The sequence below is a fragment of the Cavia porcellus genome, unplaced genomic scaffold (assembly GCF_034190915.1).
Source record: "Cavia porcellus strain 051 isolate PalLab524CR breed Dunkin Hartley unplaced genomic scaffold, mCavPor4.1 scaffold_3, whole genome shotgun sequence".
Lineage (NCBI taxonomy): Eukaryota > Metazoa > Chordata > Mammalia > Rodentia > Caviidae > Cavia > Cavia porcellus.
The window spans coordinates 23,239,210-23,248,964 of record NW_026947486.1 but is presented as its reverse complement, the minus strand read 5'-3'; the positions used below and the strand labels follow the sequence as shown (position 1 = coordinate 23,248,964).

The window sequence follows — 9,755 nt, the reverse complement described above, 5'->3', positions numbered from 1 at the left end:
TGACTTTGTATCCAGCTGCATTACTGAATTTGCTTATTACATCTACCAGATTTTAGTGGAGTTTTGGGGGTCCTCTATGCAGAGTATCATGTCATCTTCAAATAATGATAATTTAATTTCTTCTTTTTTTATCTTTATTCATTTCTCTCCCTTGTCTAACTGCTCTGGCTAAAGTTTCCAGACTATGTTGAATAAGAGTGAAGACACTGGATATCTTTGTCTTGTTCTTGAATTTAGAGAGAAGTCTTTTTTTATCCATTTAGTATGATGATGGCTGTTATTTGTCATAAATGGTCTTTATCAGATTAAGATAAACAATATCTGTTCCAATTTTCTGTAGGGTTTTTATCATAAATGGGTGCTGGGATTTGTCAAAAGGTTTTCCTGCATCTAATGAGATAAACATATGGTTTTGGTCTTTGACTTTGTAAATATGGTTTATTATATTTATTGATTTGTATTTGTTGAACCATCCCTGCATCCCTAGGATGAATCCCACTTGCTCATGGTGCATAATCTTCTTCATGATCGGCTGCATCTTGTTTGTCAATATCCTATTGCAGATTTTTGCATTTATGCTCATTAAGGAGATTGGCCTGTAATTATTTCTTAGTTAGGTTCTCCCTTTGTTTTTGGTGTCTGTGTAATGCTTGTTTACAGGAGTGATTTTGAGAATATTGCTTCCCTTTCAATTTTTTTAAAGAATCTGCAAAATAGTGGTGTTAGGACTTCTCTAAATTTCTTGTAGAATTCAGCAGTGAATCTGTCAGGGCCTGGGCTTTTCTTTGTTAGTAGATATTTAATTACATCTTCAATTTCATTGATTGATATTTTTTTTAGAATTTTTATACCTTTTTACTCAGCTGTGATAATTCATATGTATCTAGGGATCTGTCCATTTCTTTTGTATTTTCCATCTTATTATAATACACGTTTTCAAGCAGCAATAATCACACCTCGGATAAACCTCATTGGCTATGATAATGCCTCTGCGCAAAGCTTATAATACATGTTTTCAAAGTAGGTATAGATGATCTGGATTTCTGCAGGGTCTGTTGTGATTTCATCCTTTGAATTCTTGAGCGGATTTTAATCTTTTCTTTCCTTTTTTGATAAAGTTGGATAAGAGTTTGTTGATTTATTTAATCTTTCAAAGAACCAACTCTTTGATTCATTGATTCTATTGATTTTTAATCTCCAATTCATTAATTTTTATTCTGATCTTTATAACTTCTTTCCTCATATGCGCTTTTGACTTAGCTTCCTCTTATTTTTCCAGAAGTTTGAGGTTCACCATCAAGTTTTTTTATTTGCACTTGCTCAGTTTTCCTGATATGGATATTTGCTGCTATAAATTTTCCTCTTAGGACAGCTTTAATTGTCTGGTATGTTGTATTGTCAGTATCATTTAATTGTAGAAACTGCCTAATATCTTCTTTAATTTCATGTGTGACATATTGATTGTTCAGTAGGGTGCTATTTAATTTACATATGTTTATGATGTTTTTGTGGTTTATTTTGCCATTGATTTCCAATTTCATTGCACTATAATCTGATAATAGACATGGGATAATTTCAATTCCTTTGCATTTACTTAACCATGTTCTATGAGCTGGTATGTGGTCTATTTTGAAGAACATTCCATGTACAGTTGAGAAGGTGTATTCTGATGTTGTGGAGTGGAACACTCTATATAAATTTACAAATTTGACTTGATCAAAAGTTTGATTCAGTTCTAATATTTCATTGTGGATTTTTTTGTCTAGTTTATCTGTTATTTTGTGACAGTGGGGTACTGAGATCTCCCAATACTGTTGTGTTAGTGCTTATTTGATTTTTCATTCCCATTAATATTTGTTTTACATAGTTGAGTGCACTGGTATTTGTTGCATATATATTTATGATTATCTCTTCCTCTTGGGTTGTTCCCTTTAAGAGGAGCTTCTTTATCTCTCTTAAACAGTCTTGGCTTGTAATTCACTTTGTCTACAAATAAAATGAGTTCTTGTTGCATAGAGTATTGTTTACCATCCTTTGACTTTCAGCCTATGAAATTTTTGATTTAAATGTGTTTCTTGTATGCAATATATTTTTTCTTGATCCATTCTGCCAATCTGTGACTTGGATTTCACCATTAACATTGGTAGTTACACTTGGCATGTATTGACTTACTCTTTTCATGTTATTTTCCTGTTGCTGGTTCCCCACTTTTTCTCCCTCCCTCTGTTTAATTATTTGCTTTGCCTAGTGGATTTTCTGTTGGGATTCATGGAGTTGTACTCCTAGTTACTTTTTTCTAGAATGTCCTTCAAAACATTTTGGAGGGCTGGTTTGGTGGCCATAAATTTTCTCAGATATTCTTTGCATAGAAGTATCTAATTTCCCATTATTTTTGAAAGCTAGTTTTTCAGGGTACATCAATTTAGGTTGAAAGTTGTTTTTCTTTAGAACCTGAAATACTTCATTCTAAAGTCTCCTTGACTGGAGGATTTGCATTGAGAAGTCAGCTGTGATTGTGATAGGATATCCTTTAAAGGTGATTAGTTTCTTTTTCCTTGCAACTTTTAATATCCTATTCTTGTGTTAAATTTCCGGGCTCTTGTTATGATATGTCTGGCTGTGGATTTTTTTTTTTTTTTTTGAGCAAGGCTAATTGGAGTTCTGTATGCCTCATTTCTTTGTATGTCAGATTCTTTTCCTCTGTCAGGGAAGATTTTTTGCCATGACATCTGTGAACAGTTTTTTTTATATATATATATATATTATTTGTGGTATCATCTGCTTTATCATTGACTCCAATCCATCTTAAGTTATTCTTCATTGCCTCATCTAGCAGCTGCTGGATTGACTTCTCATGATTTCTTGCTATTTTTAAGAAATCTTTCTTTTCATTATCACTAACCACAAGTCTCTCATCTATATCTGAGATCCTGTCCTCACATTGGCTTAATCTGAAGTAGCAGATGCTCTCAATGGAATTTTTAGTCTCCTGGATATCTGCTTGAAAGAGACTTAGGGATTCTATTTGTTTCCTATGCTGAGCATCCATGGCTTCCATCATTTTCTTAAGCTTCTCTATTCTTTTTTGCTGTTTCTGCTCTAGAGTCACTAATCATGATTTTCATTGTGAACAAATCTCTGCAGTTATCAGAGAAAGAATTACTGACTTGCTTTTTTTTTCTAGAGCTTCATTCAATTTTTTTCTGTTATCATTTCAGAAAAACCAGATAGGAGGCTTTCAGATTGTCCCATCTCATTGCCCCTGGGTTTTCCATTGGTGAACTGAATGTCTTGGGTTGCATCTCATTTATGTGTTTTTTTCATTTTATTTTATTTTTTAGTTTTATTTCAGGGATGATGTTTTTAAATTGCTTATGGTGGGTCACTTTGTTGCTAGTATTTAGAACCCTTAGGAAATGAATATTTCTCTGCAGTGTCTTCCAGGTATAGATATTCTTTGGGTTTTGAGTGTGTTGTAAGATCCTACCTCTTCGATTTGATGTGGATCAAACTTCTGCCATTTTGGCCCAGAATCTGGTTTTTGGCACTGGGCTGTCGTATTTTCTGTGACTTTTTGTCTGTCACGTTCTTGGAATGCCAAGAAGAACAGCTGTTTAGAACAATTGTCATAACACAGTGTATAAAATGAAAATTTAAGCTAGCCATTAATTTTCCATCTTTAACTAAATAAGCTAGATTTAGGATTATATAACAAAATATAACCAAAGCAGAAAATTATATTCAGTATACAAGTCCCTAATATGTTAATTTTACCCTCAGAAATTAAAATTTAAAATGGGTTAGGGAGGAAATAGCAAAGTGGAAGACAAGGAAGAGATTAGATGTAAGGTTGAAAGAGGGGGATCATGCTAACTAACTTTGAGAAACTGGTGCAGAAGACTGGAGGCATAAAAAGAAAAAAGTTAAAAAGAAGAGCAGAATAGAATCACAAACACAAAGAGGCTAGAAACCATTTTTATACACATATAAAATGAACATTAATCAATGAAGGAGGAAAAAAAAACAAAAACAAAATTCCAACAATGACAAAAAGCAAATAAGAGCAAGAAACAAAAACTCCACTTTCAAGTTTGCTCCTGCTGTCATTGGTAGATGACATGAAGGGACATAGTCCCGATCCATGTTGATTTGTCCCAGCAAATCGGTAGTAGCTTTTTGCTGGAGTAGTGAATAATCTCAACAAGCTTCCACCTTCTGACCAGGACTGGGCTCATTAGGCCTGCAGCTGTCCACATACCTTCTGTGGTCCTGAGCCCAGCTGGGAGCCACTGGATGGAGCCAGCAGCAGCTCTGAGTTCTGAGCGCAGTCAGCCCCTCTCCAAAATGTCTCCTAGCCAATTGCTCTCCCACAAGGTACTACTGAGTGCTCATTATTCACCACCAGCCAGTGCAGTCCTTCACATCTACAGCTCCCCTCCACTGCCACATCTCTACATGGAGGCCTCTGGGTTGCCAGCTGTTACCTTGTGACCATAGGTTTGAACTATTCCTCTCATGTACTGAGTCCTATCTCAGGGAGAAGGCACTTCCATCTACCTCTTTCCTCTTCATTAGAGTTTCTCTTATCATTCTCTCTGTGGGCTTTAATTCATGCTTCATATCCTTCTTGGATCCATGAGACCCACTTCATTACTTGTCTTCCAGCATCTGGATGGTGCCTCTCAGAGAGGCTCTTTCTCTGTTGCTTACCACTCTGCCATCATTAGCCCTAACCAGTCTGTGTATTTTTAAAAACAGAAAATATTTCATAAAAGTCAATGCTTTCTATTTTCAGCTTTTCTTTTTAGTTGCCTAAATGAAATCTTAGCCTATTTGATTAGTGTATTAAGAAAACAATCTCAGCAAAGCATGGTGGTGTATGCTGGTGATCTCAGCTACTAGAAGGCTAAAGCAGAAGGATTATTTGATCCCAGAAGTTTAAGGTCTGTCTGGGCAAAATAGCATGACCTTGTCTCAAAAAATACATAAATAAAAAAGAAAAAATGAAAATAAATATCCACTTGTAAGTTTCAAATCTTTAGCCATGCCTATTCATTCAGTTTTGACTGTGACATATGAATAGGAAATTGATACGGATGCACTATTTTTAAATGCATTTTACTCCTATGAAGAGAGCCCTCTAGCTATTTTAGTCCCTTTCTTCACACCAATGTGCCAGGTACAAAAATAGGCTTTAGCATACAGAAATGAGCATTCCTGGTCTCACTTCTTGTGGAGCTCACTATGTTGTAGGGGACAAATAGCAACAAACTGTGGTAACTGCTCACAGCAATGAGAGAATTCAAGGTGTCCTGACAATTCATATCAAGAAGAGGGCAAGCTAAAGACTTTTGTGTTTGTCTGTTTTCTTTTGCTGTACAAAACATCTCAAGCTGGGTACTCAAAGGAAAGAGGCTTATGTATCTCAGTTTTTTAATGAGGAAGACTAAAGCTAGTGGCTACATTGGCTCAGCTTCTGATAAAGGACTCACAGTGAATAACACCACAATGGCAGAATCAAATAGAAAAGGAAATGATCACAAAATGAAATGGGAAACCAGAAACTGGGGAAGAGCCTTTTTATACTCTTTTAAAACAACCTATCCTCAAAGGACTAATTAGCATTTCATGAGAATGGCATTAATGCTGCATTAATTAATTCCTTTGGAGGCTAGATCTTCCAATGATTGAACAATCTTGACCAGGCTCCGCCTCTGAAATATTCTCCACTACTTAATATCATTGTATAGGGACCAAGTCTTCAACACATGACTTCTTAGGGGATAAACCAAATTTAAACTATAACACCATAACAAATAATAAGAATTTGTCAGGTGACAAAGCAGTCTAGAATCTTCCAGAGAGTGAGAATAATATATGAGATGTTAGAAGCTGGAGAGAGTGTGATGCACTGAGGAAGAGACTTCTATCCTGGTCTAATATCAGATCACATTTTATTTGCTTAATTGTTGATTTCTGTAAGATTTTTGAAGAGAAGTACCCTATTAAGTTCTTTTTGTATTCCAAGTGCCCAGTACAGTATTTGACATATCACATTTCAATAAATATTATCATACATAAACTAAGAGGAACTGGGCATGTAGCTCAATGATAGCTCACTGTCTGACATGTGCAAGGCCATAGATTCCATCCTCAACACTGCAAATAAAAGACAAGAAAGCAAAATATAAACTAGGAGCACCCAGTATATATCAGGCCCAGAAGTACAATAGAACTTGAACATGGTGGCACATGCCTGTAGTATCAGCACTCTGGGAGGTTGATGCAGGAGTATCCCAAGTTTGAGCCCAGCCTGGGCAATTCAGCATCCTAGTAAGACCCTGTCTCAAAATAAACAATAAAATGTTCTGGAAATGTAGCTCAATGCATGGACCCTAGGTTCGATCTTTGGTCACGCTTGCACACTCACCCCCCCCCACACACACAGTACAGCTGCTGTAAATATTTTATAACATTCAGAAAATGTGTAGTATGTAAACTAAAATATAGTTATTGTCTGTTAGTGGCAAGAAATTCAGAAAAAAGCATTTACCATTTGAATAAAAAGGAATGTGAAAAATAATTGACCAGTGTATTTGAAAATTCTTTTGTCTTTTTGAGGCAGAGACTCACTATGCAGTCCTGACTGGCCATGAACTCACTTGGTAGTCCAGGCTGGCCTCAAACTCACAGCAGTCCTACTTTAGCCTCCCAAGTGCTGGGAGAAAATTCTTGAATATTCACATTAAGTACACATTACTATGTATGTCCATGTAATAGCTCAGTTAAAAATAGATAAATAAAATTCATTAAACTTACTATATTTATGTGCATGAATATCTATTTGTACATACACATACAGTTGTTTTCATAGACTCTTCTTTGGAGTTTATGAATAAGTAAATAAAAATTAAATGTTAGATAAATATTCTTACATATGTGTACTTATAGAAATAGTCCAACCTTCCCCTTCATCTTTTCCACCCTCTTTCTCTATTTGACCCCTCCTATTCCCTGCTTCAAGGCCTTCTGATACATTTTTCTCCAATCATCCCTTCTGATGTCATCTGCACTGTCTACTGCTTTAGAACCAGTGGGATTCCAGGTCACTTGAGGGGAGGTACATGGGTTGAAGGAACTGGCCAGGTGTATATAGATAAATACTTAACAAGTATCTCTTCAAATGTAGTTCTGACATTATGTTTGCTTTTTAACTTACTTACATTAGCAAGTATCATGAAACTCATACAATAAGGAAGTATATCAGAACTTCACTGATTTGTCAATGACTCCAAGGACTTCTTTGTGAAGTGAGACAATAAATACATATATAGTTGGATATAAGTATATAGTTCCTCAATTTTCATGCTATTATAATCACAAAATGCATGATAAAGATACAAAATATTTTGATGTTTAATCACATTAACATTTTGTATTAATTCCTTAATTTTAGACAATCAAAATTAACAAGAAATCAAGTCCTGATTTCCTGACCTCCATTATGTGGTATAAATAACCCATCATGACCTATTTCAAGCTACCAATGTAAAGTTACTAAATATATACTCAAGAAGAGATGTGCAGTAGCATACCATCCATAATATTTCCACAATACAGATACAAAAATGTAAATAATTTCAGCAATGTAGAAAATAGTAAAATAAAACAATTAGTTTTAAGTATTTTCATCTTTGTTGTTATTATAATTTATTTTACTGTAAGCTCATACAGTTTAATTTTAAATTCTCAGAACTAGCAAGTTGGTACAAGCTACCTATGGCACAGTATTAGGGTTGACTCCATTTCTGCAGAATCATGTAAGTCTGAAGGAGAACTGAACTGGTCTGTCACTACTACCCTCTCCATTTCTCTTCTAGGACCTCTAGGACTAAAATTAAAATCTAGATTTCCTAACATTATCTTTTCTTTAAACCTCAAGTCTCTAAGCCTGATGTAGAGGTATACAATTCTAATACCAGTATTCTGGGAGGCTGAGGCAGGATGGTGACAAGTGTGGGTTACTTGTGCAACACAGCAATTTAGTGAGACCCTGTCTCAAAAAAAGAGACCAAATCAGGGCTGGGAATATAGTTCAATAGGAAGAGCCTGTGTTTAAACCCTGGTACCTCCAAAAATCCCCCAAACCAAACCGAACAAAAATAATATAAAACAAAAAATCTTGGTCTTGGCTTAAATTTAAGGTTCTTATTTGTATCTAATCTATGTGTCAATCAAAAGTACTTTCCCTGGAAGTATTTTTTCCTGATCCTACAAGCTGTGTGAGTTAGTAAACGTTACGCCAGGGTGGAAAGTATAAGCTGCTATTCCATTGGAACATGCAGCTCCTGGGATCATAAACTGTCAGAACCAGTAAGGAATTAAAGAGGCAGAGTTTAAAATAAAGGAAGATAGTTTACTTGGAAACAGGTGAAAAAAGAAAAGATAGATAGCTATTCTGGAAGAATAGGTGATATTGGAAAGATGAATATTCCTGTGTCTTTGTCCTTAGTCCCTTCTAGTTAGGATCAATGATTCTTTTCATTTCCCATGTGAGCACCTGGAAGTTGTCACCATCTTATGGGCTCTCTGGCTATCTTTGACCCTAACCTAGACACCTCTATCTACATTCTTTTTTGGCTGTTTGATTTCTTCCTGTCTCTAAGCTTTCTAAAGAAAGAAAGCTTAGAATTAATGATTAAGTAAAGGGACAGGTGTGTATCTGGTATAATAATATAGTGATGCAAAAGTAAAAATATACATATATGTATACATGTATTACATATATGTATACATATATGTAATATACATGTATATTACATACATGTGGTAATACATGTGGGTATTTTACTACATGTATATTACATACATGTAGTATACATGTGGGTATTTTACATATTAAATAAGAGTCTTTAGGTGGTTGCCTTTGTATCCCTTGCATTTTATCAGAGGTTGGTAAAAGAACTGGTTACCTTGGCCTTTTATGTTTCTGGCTTCCTCTGAGCTTTAACTCTTTCTGATAAATTAGTAAGGTAATTTGGCTCCCTGGCACATTTTTGGGTCTGGTTTCTCATTCCTTCTTTGTCTTTCTAATTGTCCTAATTGTAGAGTCTAGCTGTAAAGGCAAATGATGCTTTTAGTAATATTCCCTATTAATTTTTAATAAAGCCTATGTTTTTCCTGTCTAGGAGCTACCTTTCCCCACAGTAAAGGAGACTCAAGGCAACAAGTATTTAGTCACATATTTATTCCCAAAATATAAGGAGCTTTTCTTTTTACTGTTTTGCTTACATAATCTTCCATTTAATTAAAAATATCACTTGACATTAATTGCATATATAAAATAAGACAGGACATTATGCTATCTATTTTGATTTATTTAATTCATCTTCAGTGTGCTAAACACTTTAGTAGCCCTGTTAAGTGAGCATTGTCATGTTTTTGCTTTTTTTCTATCTCCTGAACTAGAATCAAGCTGCCAAGGAAAAGAAACAATGCCAATTTTCTTTAGTGTTAAATTTCCATCACCTAGAGTGATGGCAGATCAAATTAAATGATTTTTTTAAAATCTGTTGAAGGAATAATATGATATCTGCACCAGGCTCTAAACAGGACTCTTTTGTGAGTTCTGAATAGCATATGAAGTGAGCAAGCGAAGCTGCAGCGAGTCCTAGCATCTTGTAATGCCAATACAACTAAGGCTATAGGCTGGTTTTTGTTTTTGGAGGGCTGGGGATTAAACTCAAGGCCTTGCG

General features: G+C 35.1%; 1 pseudogene; it reads right to left on the bottom strand.

Moving 5' to 3' along the window:
- Positions 1-919: 919 nt before the first annotated feature.
- Positions 920-1,001, bottom strand: LOC111758465 (U4 spliceosomal RNA; annotated as a pseudogene).
- Positions 1,002-9,755: the final 8,754 nt, after the last annotated feature.